Genomic DNA, 17,442 nt, shown 5'->3' with positions numbered 1-17,442 from the left:
AAATTCCCGTGCACGTACCCGGCCAAATCGCGTGTGGAACTTCCCGCGCACCCCTGAAATCCACGTACCCTGCCAAATCGCGTTTGAAACTTCCTGCGCACCCCGAAATACACGCACACGTTATTTTTCAGTCAGCGGGTGTCCGTGTTTGTGTGTACCCCTTTGCACGTCATTTGTCCTGGAGGGCCACAGTATAGGACATTCATCATAGCTGTATATAGGTGCTATTTGTTGGCGCACCTTTTGGTGCACATTTATTACAGGCGCAGAGACGCTACCTCCTGCTTTCTTGTGGCGGTCGTGTTTGTGCCTGTGCGCTGGTTTGACCGTGCACTTTTATGCCCTATTCGATTCCATGAATACGTGTTGTAGGCGAGTGTGTGGGCGTTCCGCACACTTGCACCCTGTACTTCCCCCGTGATGCCCACATTTTGGCAAGTTGTTCCCCATTCCGAGTGTTACGCCCCGTGTTCCGCCTACTTTTGTTGTGTGCGCCGCGCTATGTGCGATTTTCGCTGTGGCCTGTGAGATTTTTGCTGTGACCTGGCGCACGCCGTTAGATGGCCTGTGCGCCAACGTGCGCCGCGCACTTTTTTAGCGCACATCCGATAGTTTTCTCGCGCACGGCCTTCCATGAATCGATGTGCGCTGCTTTTTGTGCGAATTTCGCACTTGCACTGCAATTTTCGCTATTCCACTGCGAATCGCACGTTTTTGGCCACTTGCTCCGTGCTAATTATTCCATGAATCGGCCTGAAAGTGTCCATCCACCAACTGAAACTCCTGTGACTATTCCAGCTCTTCATCCACACAGTAAAACATTTTCGTGTGATTGGATCACTGTTTAATTCTCGATCATGTCAACACCGGCCTAGTAGGTACCCAACAGTTTCAAGCTGAAAAAAAGTACAAAATGAAGCAGGCGGACTGACCTTTGGTCTCAGAAGTGGCAGCCTGTATCTTCCCACCTCCGAGCGATCCAATGGTTTCTGGTACAAGGCCAAGACATGTATGATGAACTGCCTCGCCCGGATATACATGCATGGCTTCAGCCCTTCTGCCACCAAGGAATAATTAAGCAGTGCTGCCCCACCTTCCACTTGAAATCTGTTTGCATCTTCATACCATATGTATGCAAAACCCTATGGGACAGACTTTTAGTAGCAGTCTTTCTATGGAGTGGCCGCCCTACTGTTATACTACCGCACTCTGCATCTCCAGCAGTTTCGGGAAAAGCTGAAGACCCACCTTTCCTGTGGGGTGCAGCCAGAAAGTCACCTCCTTTTGTTGCAACTCATCCCAGCTTTTGTAATTATTTCACTTAGAGCAACATCTACCAGTGCATTGTGGCCACAATCCACCTCAGCACCTGCCTGTGTCTCTATAATCATGATCAATGTTGTCTGTTCGGAACAATGGGTGCTGAGAAAGTTTCCTGGTAAAAAATAAAATCTTAAGGGGAAATGCTGGCACCTAGCCTTGTTGATGGCAAATAAGATTTCGATTGAATGTGTGTAGCTGGAAAAGGGTTTGCTATCATTAAAGCTCAATGGTAAGCATGCAAAATATGTGTAAAGGCATGCAGGGCTAACCCCAAAACCTTATGGGGCATCACTAAGTAGGAAGTAGAGGCCAATAATTACTCAAAGAAGGGGTGTTTTGCAGAAGGTTGTATGCACCTACGTACAAACCTGGGTATCAATGATCTTGCAGGAAAATAAGGAGATCCACATTCCACATTAGTCCACACTTAAGGAGGGAGACTGTTAGCTGCATTTGGCCACCAAAATGAAGACTTTTAATGAGAATGTGCGGCAATGTGGTCCGATGACATGAAGTGACGAGGGCATGACGAATGTTCTCACGAACGTCGTATCTTTACAATGTGAGGCCTTGCACAAAGAGCGCCTGATCTATTTCCAGGACTATTGCACAACCCTCCCCGACATTAACAAGTACATGATCACTTGTGAAACATATTCCTCAGAGGGACCAAAACAAGCTGATCATAGCTGGAAATATGGATGCATGTGTGTATGTGTGTGTCTGTTCTTTCATTCACTAAAATTGTGAAGCACATGGCATCCTTCTTATGGCGCCTGCGTATCAGCTTGCTCTCTGATTAGAGCCTTGATGTGGTGCTGCTGCGCATCGCCTATAAAGAGATTCCAGGAAAGATGGACACACACGCACGCACGCGCACGTGTTTAATGTAAGGGTACTGTTATGTGTTTTATTCATGTCTTCAGTAATTTTCTCTTCTGTAGCAGAGTTTGTATATGCATATAAAAAGGCATATACTTCTCCCATTTCAGCATGGCTGCTTCACTGCACATGTGATGCCATGACAGCACAAGCAGAACCTGCATAGAAAAGGTACAAACATCCCCCATCTATGGAGCATTCATGGCTGCAGAAAACGCGCATGAAGTCCCGAAGAAGATCGTTAGCACGAAGGAATCTGCCCTCCAAACATACAATTGTGTTGAAAAACGTATTGATGATTTTGAATTATTCACACTTATGCAAATTGCGAACTGAGTAGGTTTAGACTTGTAGCGTGATAGTGATAATGTATTCCCCAAACTCATGAACGCCCAGAGATGCCAAATAACAATATATGTTCATAAGTGTTATGTTATGTACGAATTGTTTGCATGCAACATTGTATGGAAACTGAAGGAATAATCACAATTAATTCAATATACTATATTACAAGAGAAAATTACAGTAAATATATATATAATATATATCGACGATAAGAATATCTACTATCTTCAAAAAAATATATTAAACCTACAATATAAAAATGCTATTACAGTTGCTGCACAAACTGATTGCTTTGATAGGAACAGGGGATGAATGCATTAACAATACTGTTTTAAAAAAGTGTGGTTTCATTGGGATATATGTTTATTTGGTCAAAATTACGAGCGCCTGTAACAAGCTTCACCCCTTACTTGTAGTTATTAAAGAATTTACTGAGCTGAACTGCATTGAAGCAGGCCATCTTAGATTTAGTGCTCTATGGTGATGGGTCTGACACCCTCTATCCTAATGAAAAACAGGATTGCAGCTAAAAGGTAGGCCACGCTCTCTTATAAGTAGTTGTGGCAGAGCAAATGCTACGCTCAAGGAAGAGCAAAATGCTGTTGGGGAGGTTGAGTTAGCTCCAATAGACACACCAAGAGTATACAATACACACATATACCAAAAAAGAGTTACTCTTTTTCACAGGGTTACACATGAAAACATACAAATACGTACTTGTTTTGCAATACACTACAGCAGTGTGTATTAAAGGGTCTGCCGTAGCGACCCTGCAGTTATGGTTAAGTTGCTCAACCCATAGGAAGAGCAGTTTTTGGGTGGCTTATTACTTTGCTGCTGTTCGACGAATACTCACCAAGATTTGCAAAAAAAGTATACCTCCGCGCACCGGAGAAGTACTCGAAGTACTGTTGACTGGCCCGTCGCACTGTCTGCAGCCTCTATTGTGGACTTGGGACTTTGGATTGTGCTGGTGCGTTACTTTGTTGTGGAAGCAAAGTGCCTTTGAATTCACTTTGGGAAGACTCCAGGAGGACGTCTTTATTGCAAACATCGTTGTTGCCTGGTTGCCGGAAACAAACAAAGGTCTCGCTGCCGGGATCCCGCCCCTTGGAAGTAGACGCCCTTCCTTTGTTTCTATTTAATCCCAGCAACCTGCGCACCCACATGCGCACCGGAGAAGTACTCGAAGTACTGTTGACTAGCCCGTGGCGCTGTCTGCAGCCTCTATTGTGGACTTGGGACTTTGGATTGTGCTGGTGCGTTACTTTGTTGTGGAAGCAAAGTGCCTTTGAATTCACTTTGGAAAGATTCCAGGAGGACGTCTTTATTGCGAACACTGTTGTTGCCTGGTTGCCGGAAACAAACAAAGGTGACTGTTGTGCATACGTGTACCTAGTGTGTACATTGTGGTTAGCGTGTACATTGTGTTCAGTGTGCACAGCTTGTACATTGTGTACGTGGAGCTTGTCTTTTCTAACTGTTGCTACCCTTACCTACTCCCTGAATCCCTGTTTATTTTTACTCTGATTGAAGGTCTCCCTGCTGGGATCCCGCCCCTTGGAAGTAGACGCCCTTCCTTTGTTTCTATTTAATCCCAGCAACCTGCGCACCCGCACGCGCACCGGAGAAGTACTCGAAGTACTGTTGACTGTTCATGGTGCGCGGTGCGGGGTGCAGGTTGCTGTCTCTGGTGATACTGCTTGATTGTGCTAAAACCTTGTCAGAATTACGAATTTCAGGTATCTAATATGGTTAACGGTCTTCGCAGTGGTCGTAAGATCCATGATAATACTGATGAGATGATGAATGGCTCTATAGGAAGTCATACAATTATGGTAGATACTAGTGTATTGGTTAATAATGAAGGTCATCTTTCCAATGAGGTGGGAACGTCGGTGTGTGATGAATTGCAGGGTGAAGTGAGTTGTCATGTACCAAAACGCGAGGTGGTTTCTATAAATGAGCCTACTAACACAACACTGCCGCTACAAACTACTGGTAAAATGGATCTTTTACTGGTACTTGGTACTGAGACCTATAAGCTTAAAGAGATGAATCAAGATCAGGGTAATGATGTTGTGTGCGGGTACCTAGAACCATCGCCAAATGGAGAATTATTAGCCAGGATGGGTATTACGTCAACCAAACCCAGATTCTCTGATGTTTCTATTATTGCCCCGGCCATTGAGGCACTTCTGGACAAGAGGATGCGCTTTTCTAGGGGTCCCTCTACTCCAGTGAAAGTTGGCAGATATTGCATGGAAGATGTGCATGTGCACACTGGTCCTGGTAACTTGCTTGCCACGAAAGCCCAGGTACATACTTTTTTTGACGATCATGCTATAAACAATGATGCCAATAGGGGGTTTAAAAACCCAGAGACTAGCTCACCATCAGAAATTGAAAACACCTGTGACTTGGTTGAGGCTCCCTCTGGGTCTAATCCGGTGATGTCGACCTTTCCAGCTGAACAACAAACAAGTCTTTCTGAACTCGTAGTTGTAGCAGAACGCAATTTAATGGAGTCCTCAAACCTTGGGGTTGACTTTCCGGTTTTGACTAGGATTCTCAACCTTCTTGACAAAGGACACGAACATACACATGCACAAACCCTCTATTCGCATAGTCTGATAAGGGAGCTTCTAGCTAAGGTCAATAAGATAGAAGGTCTTCTATTCACCTGTGACGCTGTTGCTGCCTTATCAATGGGAAAACAAAGGGGGAGCCCCCAAATGTCTGACAAAGCCTCCCAAACTCCAGCTGACTCAAGAATGGGGCCAGATGCAGCTGCTACCTTTGCCGCAGTTACTGCGTCTGCCTCCAAGAAAGAAGATGGGGTGGCTTCTCAAGCAACAAATCAGTTAATTGAGATGGTATCAGCAAATGCGGTGGCTATACAACAGATATTGGGCCTCATTAGGACCCTGGCGGAGAGGGTTTTACGCCAGCGTAGTGCATGGCGTACCTCTCCGCCATACTACGAGTTCCCGTAGCGCCATGGCGGCCTTTTCCGCCTGGTTTTACCAGGCGGAGAAAACCATGGCGCTACGGGACCTCGTTGTTAATTACGCCACCGTATTTTACGGTGGCGTAATTAACTCCTTCCCCACTCCCATTATACCCTATGGGGCAAAAATGGGAATGGGGAAGGGCAGAATGGGGATTGGGGATTTACCGCCCCGCCAAGGTCGGAATGGGGCGGTAAATCCGCCAACCCCCATGGCGCTATCGGCGGCTTTCCGCCATGCTTCGCGGTGCATTTAGCACCGCGAAATCCGCCTGGGTCGTAATGAGGCCCATTATTAGGTATAGCAAAGATCAAGCCAATTGACCAATCACTAGGCGATAAGATTCCGAATGGCTGTGTGATGGTTGATCCATTACCAGAGGTGCTTAGTGCTAACACAGATGAACTCATAGATAGCCCTTAGGCATTGACCAACATAATTGATTTAGATGATGATGTAGAGAAATCCCATGTGTGGGCTGAATCCTCGAAAGAGAATATGGCAGAGGATCAGACTTATGCACCGGTATTATCAAGGAAACAAAAAAGACTTCTGGTGAGAGCTAGCAAACATAAGATCAAACAAGCTAAAAACTGAAAGCTGAAGAATAAACAAAATCTCCCCAAGGGCACACTAGAATCTTTAAAGATTGATGTAAAGGATTCCATGCTCGAAGAGTAGAAGATTGATCTCCTGCAACTTAATCAAGAATCAAGGGCTCTTTTGAATATTGATGCCGCTCAGAACCCTGTTGACACGCAAAAGTTGCCGGTTACCAAAACTATTGGGAAAGGGATTGGTGTAGTGAGTCAGGTGGAAGGTTCTTGTGCTGTCAAACAAAAGCAAACTGATCTGTTAAACTTTTTCCGGCCTTATATATGAAGAAGGCCTCTAATAAAATTAAAGTTGCAGGCCCCACAAAACTTTGAACAAAACTTCGGTGAATAAATCTAAACAATGCAGACCTAATTATGTGATTTCGAATCCACATATGAGTCATGATTGTGAACCCACTAATAATTCTTCCACTCAGGAGGTTCCATCCAATAGTGCGGTGAAAGAATCTGTACCTTATTTGATCAATGATGATGGTACTAATGCTGAAGCACTAGGTATGCCCCATTGCAAGAATAACACAAACATGGCTAGGGATAGAGTTAATTCAGAGTCTCAGACTCGTATAGAAGACTCACACTCTAATACCTATGAGCCTATGCCCAAGACCGAGGTAATGATTCTAACCCCTGACATGCCATCCATTATGGGCTGGGAAACTAAAAGACCTACCACTGTAAAAGTGAGTCTGAATCGCTCTGCAATGCTTAAGGCTTTTCAGGCTATCCCAGCCTTACACACCATCAGAAGTGATGATATTGATTGGGTTCATCTGTCCCACAATAATCTGACTCGTATGATTTGCGGCTATCATTCGCATATCATTACAAGATTGATTTGGGCGCAGCTTGATGATCTAGAACTATTAGGCTTATTTCCGTGCTTATTGAACTCCGATGAACTCGCAGAAATTTTCATAGAGACTCTGCCAGATCCTCCACAGATCTTAAATCCAACAGGAAGTCAACCACTGATTAATGAGGAGGTGTTGAAACAATTTGTGAATTTTGCTGCTTCTTTATCAGGAATGATGGGTATGGGGCCTTTGAATCCCTCTCCAACTCATACTGCAATGGATAAAAAGTAGGATGAAAACTATGGGATGACCTTTATGTCATGGAACTCATGTGGTAGTTCCAACTTGAGGTCATGGAGTGCTTCGCTTAATAACTGTACTCGCCCAGGGATCTGTCTGATCCAAGAAACCATGATTACGGTGATCTAGAGTTGGAAGGGTTTTATTCTTACCATCAGCCTGCCTTTAGAGGGACACTAGGTCGCCTGGCTGGAGGCCTTGCTATCCTAACTGACAAGAATTTGAGACTGGATTTGTCTGTGTTGTGGGCCGATGCTGCATTGTTGGTGGTTGAAATTGTGTATAAAGAAGTATTACGACAGGATTTTCTTGTAGTCAACCTGTATTGGAATGATGTCAGAACTCCATTTGAAACTATCACTAATCGATTGAATCTCATCTTTGAACAGGCTTTTCAGCACAAATGACGCTTGAATGTAATCATTGGGGGAGACTTTAATTCCTCTTGCTTATCTTTAGACAAATATGGGAAACATTGCAAGTATGATCCGAAGAAAAAATCCTATGCGAATGGTAAAAAGTGGCAGGAATATTTCATGACATGGGATATCCAAATGGTCCCCTTTGAACTAGGAACCTATCATTTTACTTGGGCAAGAGGACCTTGGACCTCATTGATTGATTATTTCTTTGCTTCCACAGGGTTGTTACAGATGATTGTTCCAATTTTGATTAGTAACTTATCCTTGGGTGATCACTTAGCCTTGAACTCCAAACTTAGATGGAAAATTGTCAGTCTTGGTGTTGCTCCAATTTTATCTGCCATTGAATTTGATCGAGTCCGGCTGTCTGTCAAGTGGACCTCTAAAAGGTGCAAGAAAGTTAGCACTAATATCCAAGAGGATCCCTTACTTATTTTTAATAAGACTTTAAGAGGAGTGTCTTGTGTTATTGCAGAGCTGCAGAATTCTATAAGACTTTCTGTACATGTGTCACTTTTCATGACCCCTATGGACGTTTGCTGTCCGCCCACGCATCGACACCTTTACAATCAGAAAGTGGCTGATTTACGTAAAGAGAAACGGCAAATGATTAGGCAACTTAGCTTTCGAGATCTTGATGCTAATGAGTTTCATGTGTTGAAAGCCCATATTATTATGACCTATAAAAGACAAATTAAAATTCTGAAGCATGAGCTCATTAATACTGATAACCAAAATCTACTTGCTCTATTATTAAAGAAAATACTAGGCAGGTCTGGGCGACGATTCGTACCCTGATCGGAAACTCAGAGATGATTGAAGAATCAGCTATCTCAGCTGTCACTTGGGTCACCTATATTAAATCTAAGTTTACTATGCCACAAGGTTTTCGCTTGAATTTAGATATCACCTCATTCAGTCCCATGGCTGGCAGCTGCCCGTGGACTATTGAGGATATACATATGGCTATAATGAAATCCAAAGGCTCCAGAGCCCCGGGGCCTGATGGAATTCCACTGTGCCTAATTAAACTCAATCCTGAATTGTGGGCGGGGATCTTCATAATTAAATTTGATGCCATCTGTTGCCTTGGTCATATGCCTAGCTCTTGGTGTTCGCCCATTGTCATACCGATCTATAAAAAAGGTCCCATGAACGAACCGGCTAACTTTAGGCCTATAGCGCTGATGGATGCCTCAGCAAATATTTTCTCAGGTTTTATACTTCAATCTATTCAGCAGCATATTAATAAGTCTAATCTACTGCCTAAATTTCAGATTGGTTTCCGTCGTTACATGGGATGCCAATTAAACGCCACCATAATTGCCCATGTATACCAGCTGACTAGATCATCTAATGCAGGGCCGGTTTATATGGCAGCCTTGGATCTTACTGCTGCCTTTGATTCAGTTATTAGAGAACTATTGTGGGCAAAATTGATTAAGTATGGCTTTTCTGCTCAGCTGGTTTCAATGATTGCAGCCCTACACAAACAAACAACTTATCGAATCTGCCTGATGAAAGTTGGAGCACTTACGGACCCTATTTTAACCGGAATAGGATTAAAGCAGGGCTGCAACCTTGCTGCAGTCCTGTTCAATTTATATTTACTCAATCTGGATGAGCAATGGAAGGAGGCCATTATTTTTCCAGTGAAATTGGGATTATTATTACTGAACTGGCTAAGCTTTGCTGATGACTTATTGTTCTTCGATCGGACCCCTTATGGGCTCCAGACAAAGCTGAGCTTATTTAAATCATATGCCAGTAAACATAACTTACAAATCAATCCTGAAAAATCCCGGAAAAAATGTGCCAAATTTACATGGTGCCTAAATGATATCACCATTCTCAGGTTACCTTCCATGAGTTATCTAGGTTACCATCTTGCGAGTACATACTCACCCGATGGTTGGAAGATGATTTTGAATAATAAAGCTAAATTGCTTACTGTACAGATGAAATTGATCCATCATCGATTGAGGAAATTCTCTTTGCTCCCCATGCTTAAATTCTATCGTCAAAAAATTGAACAAATCCTACTGTATGCCTTAGATATATGTCTTTACGAACTTGAGGGACCTTTAGACGTGATCCAGGGCAAAATGTTGAAAAGTGTTCCCCCCCCTAAAGATTCGTTATATGAGCACCTAGCGAGTATGATTCAGAAAAGACATCCTCCAACCTTCTTGAAATTTAGGAATAAGATGGAGGAATTGTTATCTTGTACTATGATCAATCATGGCAACCTGGTATTGGGATTGCCGTCATGCAAACTTAAATACTGTCGCTATTATTGGTGCTTGTTAATTGAGAAGATCAACAACTACAAGTCGTTCTATGAATATGCTAAATTCACCAGGCAGTGGGGTTTTCGCCCAAAGTACCAGGAAATCTTTCCATGCAATCTAGCTAGGAAATCTTCTTTGAGATTTCACTTGAATCAGCTACTCACGAATGAGAAACTTATGTCATTGTATCAGTATAAAAACAAGTTGAATAGAGGGCAATGTAGATTCTGCAGAACTAACATGACTATTGAAACCTTGAAACATCTTACAGTGTATTGTCTGTATTTTGAATCTGAAAGGAAACATTTACTAGGAGAATATCTATACTCAGACTTAAGTATGAGTAGAGAGACGCTTTGGCAAAGATGTATGTGGGGAAGGAGTCAAACTGTTATTCTAAGCTTAACAAACTTCTTGCTAATCATTGAAGAAAAACTGATTCAAAAGTCAAGAATTTTATTGGATGAGGACCGTGAATTGGTAGAGTATATTAGCTGAATTTGTACTTTAACGTGTGATCTAGACTTTATTCGAATTATTTTATTGGGTCTAGAAATGTCATAACCATTGACCATGATGTCTGGAGACGATGAACTTTAATCCTTATTGTTTATTTCCCTTCTCTTTTTCCTTAATTGAATTCAATATGTTATTGGTTATAATGAAATTGATGTTATACTTCTGAGATGTATTATGTTTTATGAGATGGTATTTTTGTAAATTAGTGCTACAGATGTTTTCTTGTATTGTTAATTGTGTGTCTTGGGCTTAATGTGGATGTTGTTGAGCTATATGCATTTATTATTCGTTTTTAAAAAGTTTTTTATGTTCTTGTTTCTGCTAGGAAATTTGTAAAGGTTTTTTAACCATAAACAATAAAAAAAAAATACTTCCAAATGATTTTGTGAAGTTTTGTGAGATTTCTTTAAGGGGGGCAAAGTTATAAGGGGGCTCCCAAAACATTTGAAATCCAGATAGACATACATTGAAAAATAATTTCTCACGCCTACAGCCCAAACTGCTGGACAGATTTGCACCAAATTTGCACAAGGAGCGACAGCCTAGTACCAGATGTGTGCTTTTGCAAATTTGGTGTAAATCCATCCAGTAGATTATTTTTAAAATGGCCAAATAGTAGGTCAGAAAAAATAGTGATATCTGCATCTGGTCCATGGACTCACTTCATGATTCAGTGTCCGCAGACACCTCTCAGCCAATCAGGGAGGCGTGTGATGTTCATGGACGTCATACGCACATGCTGATTGGTTACTGAAAAATGTGAGCTACGTCAACGTTTTTGAAACTGTTGCCATATTGAATCCACAGACCACGGCCTTTGTCCACAGACAACGTGATGAGAAAAAACTCTGGAAGATTCACCTGGGGTTGTTTTGTGGATAAAATAGTGTCTGGTAAGGGTAGGGGGAGTGGAAAAAAGTTGACATGGACCAGTTGTTATACTTGAAAAATGGCTGTCTGGTTGTCACAGAGTCCACACTCAGGTTTACTGTCCGCAACCTCTGTGAACACGGACAATGTTCAGCAGGCGTATTCCAAGATGCGAACATGAACATCCGTCGGTGGACATCATTTGGATTGGGAGGTATTCTGTGCGTGGGTATATTTATACAGATTTTTAAGAAAGTAGTGAGGGTGTGTAATATATAGGTGTTATGGAAAAAAGACACATGTACATAGTATAGATGTGGTTCTGGATTTATGAAGGAAGTGAGTAAAATATATGTGTTTGGGATATAAATATACATGGCAGTTGTTACTGAAGCGTGTAAAGTCGGTCTATCATGGGTAAAGAGCATGGTTGTGGCTATAGCTCGTTTTTACCATGGTAAAGAGGATATAGTTGGGGCCATGGACAGTGTCCAGATTCGTGGGGGCTATGACCACAGCAATATGTGTGCATTGATTATGTAATGGATATGAATATTTTGAATTGAATAATGTGGTTATTCGGCTTACAATTGAAATAAGTATCATATTAATTTATTTATTTCTGAATGTGTGAAGTACAGCTAAGACCCAGAGTTATCTTGGTTCTGGGGGGTCAGTCACAAAGAAATATTTGATTCCCAAAATTATTTAAGTGCAGTCCATCACTCTGAAAGGTATTTGCACCATTCAACATGATATTTTCATTTGGAAAAGATGCCATGCCTAAGCCATTCAAAAAAACACACACACATTTATTCACATGGTGCCTAGATTCTTCTATTTGTACACAAAACACATTTGGACATCTCCATCTTTTCCTTGGACTTAATTCAGAAAAAATAATCTCTGCATATGGAAATAGTTCCATTAAACTTCATAACATATCCTTTAATGCAACCTGAAAAGATACTGATGTAACATAGCCAAAACTATTTCCTCCGCAATGCACAATAATAATATCAGGACTATACTATAGTTGCATGGACGTTAAGGTGAGTACTTAACGCAACAAAAACCATGAAATTCAGTTAATGCCACCTTAACTTTGCATCCCCTGTTGCACAATTTATGACCACAATGATGACATCACTGATGACATCATTAATTATATGTTGTAGGAGAACACTGATAACATCACACATTGCATCCCTGATGACATCACTGGGGACAACACCAATTACATTGTATATAACAGATTACATCAATACCAGCATTAGACATAACATGATTAATATGTTACCTCATAAAAACTTTGATTTTCTTAATAACAATTTTGGCCATGGACTTGGCCATGACGAAGGCTATGGTCGCTGGCCATCACCAAACACCATAGCTAGTGGTCAGTTAGTGTTGCAAAATACTAATGTACGTGGTTAAAAGCCATGCCCAGTGGCCCATCACTGTGTTAAAATATACAGTGGGCAACGTTGAAAGCTGTAGTCAGTGGCCATAGCTAGTATCCATTAATATATTAGAATATACAGTCGGCACAGCCAAAGACTGTAGCCACTGGCTAGTATTGTGTTAAAGACCATGGCTAGTGACTGTTTAGTTTATATAATATACAGTAGGCACGGCAGAAGGTCAAAGATAGGGGCTGGTTAGTGTTGTATAACACACAAGGGGAACGTCCGAAGTCCATCGCTTATGGCATGTTAGTATTTTAAGCTATACAGTGGACATGGTCAAAAGGTGTACAAACTGCTCATGGTCAAATGCTGCAGCTAGTGAGGCCTAATTTTAATTTAGAATACATAGTGGGCACAGCCAAAGAGTGTGGCCACTGGTCAGTACTGTGCTAAGCCCCATGGCTAGTGGCTGATTAGTGTATATAAAATACAGCGGACACAACTGAAAGCTGTAGCCACTGATGAAGGCCAAAGTCTATGGTTGGTGGCCTGTTAGTGTTGTAAAATGTGCAGTGCACATGGGTGAAGCCTGTGGCCAGTGTTCATGCCTGAAGGCCATGATTAGTACCCATTCATTTGTTAAGAAATATTTGGCTAAGCAAACTGTTTTTTTTAACAATGTGCTGCTGAATTTACCGTCCCTGCAACAAAAGTTTTTTCCTTGAATTTCAAGGGTTTTGTTATTCAATACATAATTGACATTATTAATACAGACAATTGGGCTAATGCACACAATGTATCACGTGTAGAAAGTAAAATAAAAATAAATTGTGCAACCACATTCCCCCAAATAAACCTGTTCTTAAAAAACTTTGTTTGCATATTTACTTAATTTTTTTAAGTGTTTACATTTATATGTACTGTCGATGAATAGAAAGTTAATAAAGTGTTACAGTAACTGTGTACAAAGACTACACTCAATGGGCCTCATTACGAGAAGTGCACTAAAAACAGGGTCATTACCGGCTTGGAGGAACTAGCGGGTCCGTGCTCGTTTGACGCTGCTAATAGCGGCTGATTACGGGTGTGCAAGCACGCGCGAACCCCCATGCTGGTAATGGCCATACCGCCATGCCGCTAAAGGCCCTCCAACCCCATCATGCTAATACCGAGTTCGTAATACCGGACCCGGAAGTAACGTCATTGCGTCGGAACGGGAAATGCACCGGCGACCATCTTTAAAAACACAATCCATTGCAATCCTCCCAAACCACCAGTGTATTACAGGAGAGACCAGGGCCTTCCAAATCAACATGTCCAAGGCAAGCAGAAAATCTAACCCCTGCCTGCGCAAGAAGCGTTTTTCTGATGATGAACTAAACATGTTGGCGGACACCCTCGCTGCCCATGCTGAGGACATAAATACCCATAACTTCAAAAGGGAGGTGCAGCAGAGGAAAAAGGAGATTTGGGAGGAGGTAGCACACAAGGTATCTGCAGTCGGCACCACCACACGGACAGTCAAAGACTGTAAGAAAAGGTGGGATGACCTCCGCCTTAGGGTACGCAACATCCTGGCCAGCAATCGGAGGGAGACCATGGCCACAGGTGGGGGTGCCCACTCCCCGACAAAACGAATGTGCTGGGAGGAGACGTTTAGTACCTTCATCCAGATGGAGTCTATCGAGGGGTTCGGGGAGATGGAGACGGGTGCCGCAGATGGAGGTGAGTGACCCTGCAGACCCCAGTAGGGGAAACCATGACGTAGCACAAGTGATCTGGAATAGAGTCTAGGCAAGGCAATGCATTTCCCAACACACACACATCAACATATCCATGTCCAGATGGAGGCCCAAACAATGCCACACTGAAATGCATGCTGAGTGCCAATCCCATTACCAACAGAGAGCCAACACACACGGTCCATTCCCATGTCATACATCACACAAACCCCAATACAACGGCATGCCACCTGCCATGCAGCATTCCTGAATTGAGACGTCACGGCAAATGCCAAAATGCCCCCTTCAAACTACCCTCTGTGACACATCTGTAAGATATGAATGCATGATAAATGAAAATCTCCACAGCACCATATAATGCATCTTGCATGTAACACCATCACTCATGCCCTGCATCTATTCTACCCCCCCAGGCACCGATGGAGAAGATGCCAGTGAAGAACCAACCACAAGGGCATCCACGTCCCGGGTCAAGACAACTGCCACAGGCAAAACCACCTCCAGGGCAGCCTCTCAGCCCACACCAAAACCCAGGGCGAGTGCCTAGCCCATGCCCGCACATGAGGGCCCCACAGCTAAGCCTGAGACCGGGACCACAGAGCTGGCAACAACAGCGGAAGGTGAGGCCAGTTCACTAATTCGGCAGAAACAAGCTCCGTGGGTGAGGCAGCAGCCACTGCCCCACTGAGCGACATCCAAATTGGAGCAGAGGAGTATGTGGACGAGGAAGGCCTAATCCATGTGGCATGTCCACACTCCCCAAGCCCCCTGTCCAGCCTCCAACCCCACACTCAGGCCACACCCAGCAGCACCATTGTGGATCCTGCACTCCACAGTTCAGACCTCAGCACCACCCCCCGAGGCCAGCCCTGCCAATGCACGCCCGGTCGCAGCACCCTCAACCACTGCTGCTCCCACCAACCTTGAGGCACGGCTATCAAGGGTGGAGGCAAGACAGGACTCCATGCTGGAACTTGGCCGACAATATGTTGCGGAGGGAGAGGACACAAGGCGAGAGATAGCGCAGGCCATTGCGGGGAAAACTGCCGCCATCAATGCCTCTGCGGTGATGATGCGAGACAGTCTGGGGGCTGTCACGCAGGACCTGACCTCAATACTGCTACACATGCAGCAGCAACAACCCGCGCCAGCCGTGCCAATCACTATGGCATCCACCCCATCCACCACACCCCCATCTCCACACCCGCTTCCTCTGCACCCTCCAGCCCTGTGCGTCAGACAAGGCGGAGTGCGAGGCAGTCAGAAATGCTGAAGAAAGCACAGAAATAGTGTTGGACAACAATGGGAGTGGGTTAGATGGTGTCGGTGGTGTATAGGTGTATAAGGGGGTGTTCATTGGGGGGTATGGGGAGTTCATTGGGGGTATGGGAAGTTCATTGGGGGGTATGGGGAGTTCATTTGGGGGTATGGGGAGTTCATTGGGGGGTATGGAGAGTTTTGGTGTAGTGGGGGCGACGGGTTAGCACTTTTCTGTAGTTCACATTAATACACCCGTTGTGTAAAAAATCATTCAATGCCTGGACATTGTTCTTTTCGTGTGTATCCATTTAATTCATGACAGTGCACAGTGCCCAACTCCCCACATACCATGTGTGCATGTCCACATGGACCCAGTGCTCAGTGTAGCACTGACAGATATCCATCAATGTCCCTGTGGTTCAGAAGTATTCGTCAATCAGTGATTGGCGTACAGCACGACCATCTTGTGCATCAGGTACTGGCAGGGGTGCTGCTTCTCCTCCGTCTTCATCCTCATCATCCACATCCGGTGCATGCATGTCAATGTCAGGTGGCAGTGGTACATTTCTCCGGACGCACATGTTGTGCAGCATGACACAGGCCATGGTGATCTTTGCCACCTTCTCAGGCCTATAAAAGAGTGCTCCACCAAACCTGCTTAGACAGCGGAACCGCACCTTCAACAGGCCAAAGGTCTGCTCAAACATGACACGGGTACAGGTATGAACTCGATTGTACTCCTCATCATGGCTGTTTCGCGGGTTCCAGACAGGGGTAAGTAGCCATGGCTTCAAAGGATATCCTGCATCACCTGCATGCAAATACAAAGAGGTCTATGTGAGTCACTCTGAGCTGCCACCTTCAGGATTCACAGCCATGGCCGCAGCAATTTGCTGTTGACATGCACATGTCCCTGTACGTATGCACAAATATTATTTAGATGCATTGTATACTGCAATATGGTGTGCTAGTCTGGATGGCGTTGAACGGATGATGCAGGGTAATTACTTGCATGCTGATGCGGATGTACTGTGGATGCAGGACAAAGTCTTGCCTCCCATGATTGCTGTGTATGCTACTCTGTGCATAATCATACTAGCCACATTGGCACAGTTGCAATCTTGTTTGGTCATGCAGTGCTTGACATACCTATGGTGGCCAGGTTGTGCGTCTTAAATGTTGTCATTGATACACGGCATTCGTCTAATGTGTGGCAGTGATGTGTCATGTTCGGGTTGGGAGGTTCAGGTCAAGAGTGTATAGCTCTGTGTGCATTCTCCACTCACCGCCCATTCCCACCCTGGTGGAGTATGCATCCCCCCACCTCACGACCCTGATGCACTGCCATGGCCCAGTCAAGCAACTCACCAAGCAGCCAGGCACGTCGTCCAGCATGTCGCTCCATGTGACGGGGTAGCGTGGAGATACGCAGCACCATGGCATCATGTGTAGATCCGGGATATCGGGCGCAACAATGTGTGATGATCTTGCTGGAGTCACATACCATGTGCACATTGATGGAGTGGTCTTGCTTGCGATTGCAATACACAGCCTCTATGGCATGAGGGACTACCAATTCGACATGGGTGCAGTGGATGGCACCAACGCAATTGGGCATGCCTACCAGTGCATGGAAGCCTACTTTGGTGTCGGCAAT

The sequence above is a fragment of the Ambystoma mexicanum genome, chromosome 5p (assembly GCF_040938575.1).
Source record: "Ambystoma mexicanum isolate Mex_15411 chromosome 5p, UKY_AmexF1_1, whole genome shotgun sequence".
Taxonomy (NCBI): Eukaryota; Metazoa; Chordata; class Amphibia; order Caudata; family Ambystomatidae; genus Ambystoma; species Ambystoma mexicanum.
This window is presented reverse-complemented; position numbering follows the sequence as displayed.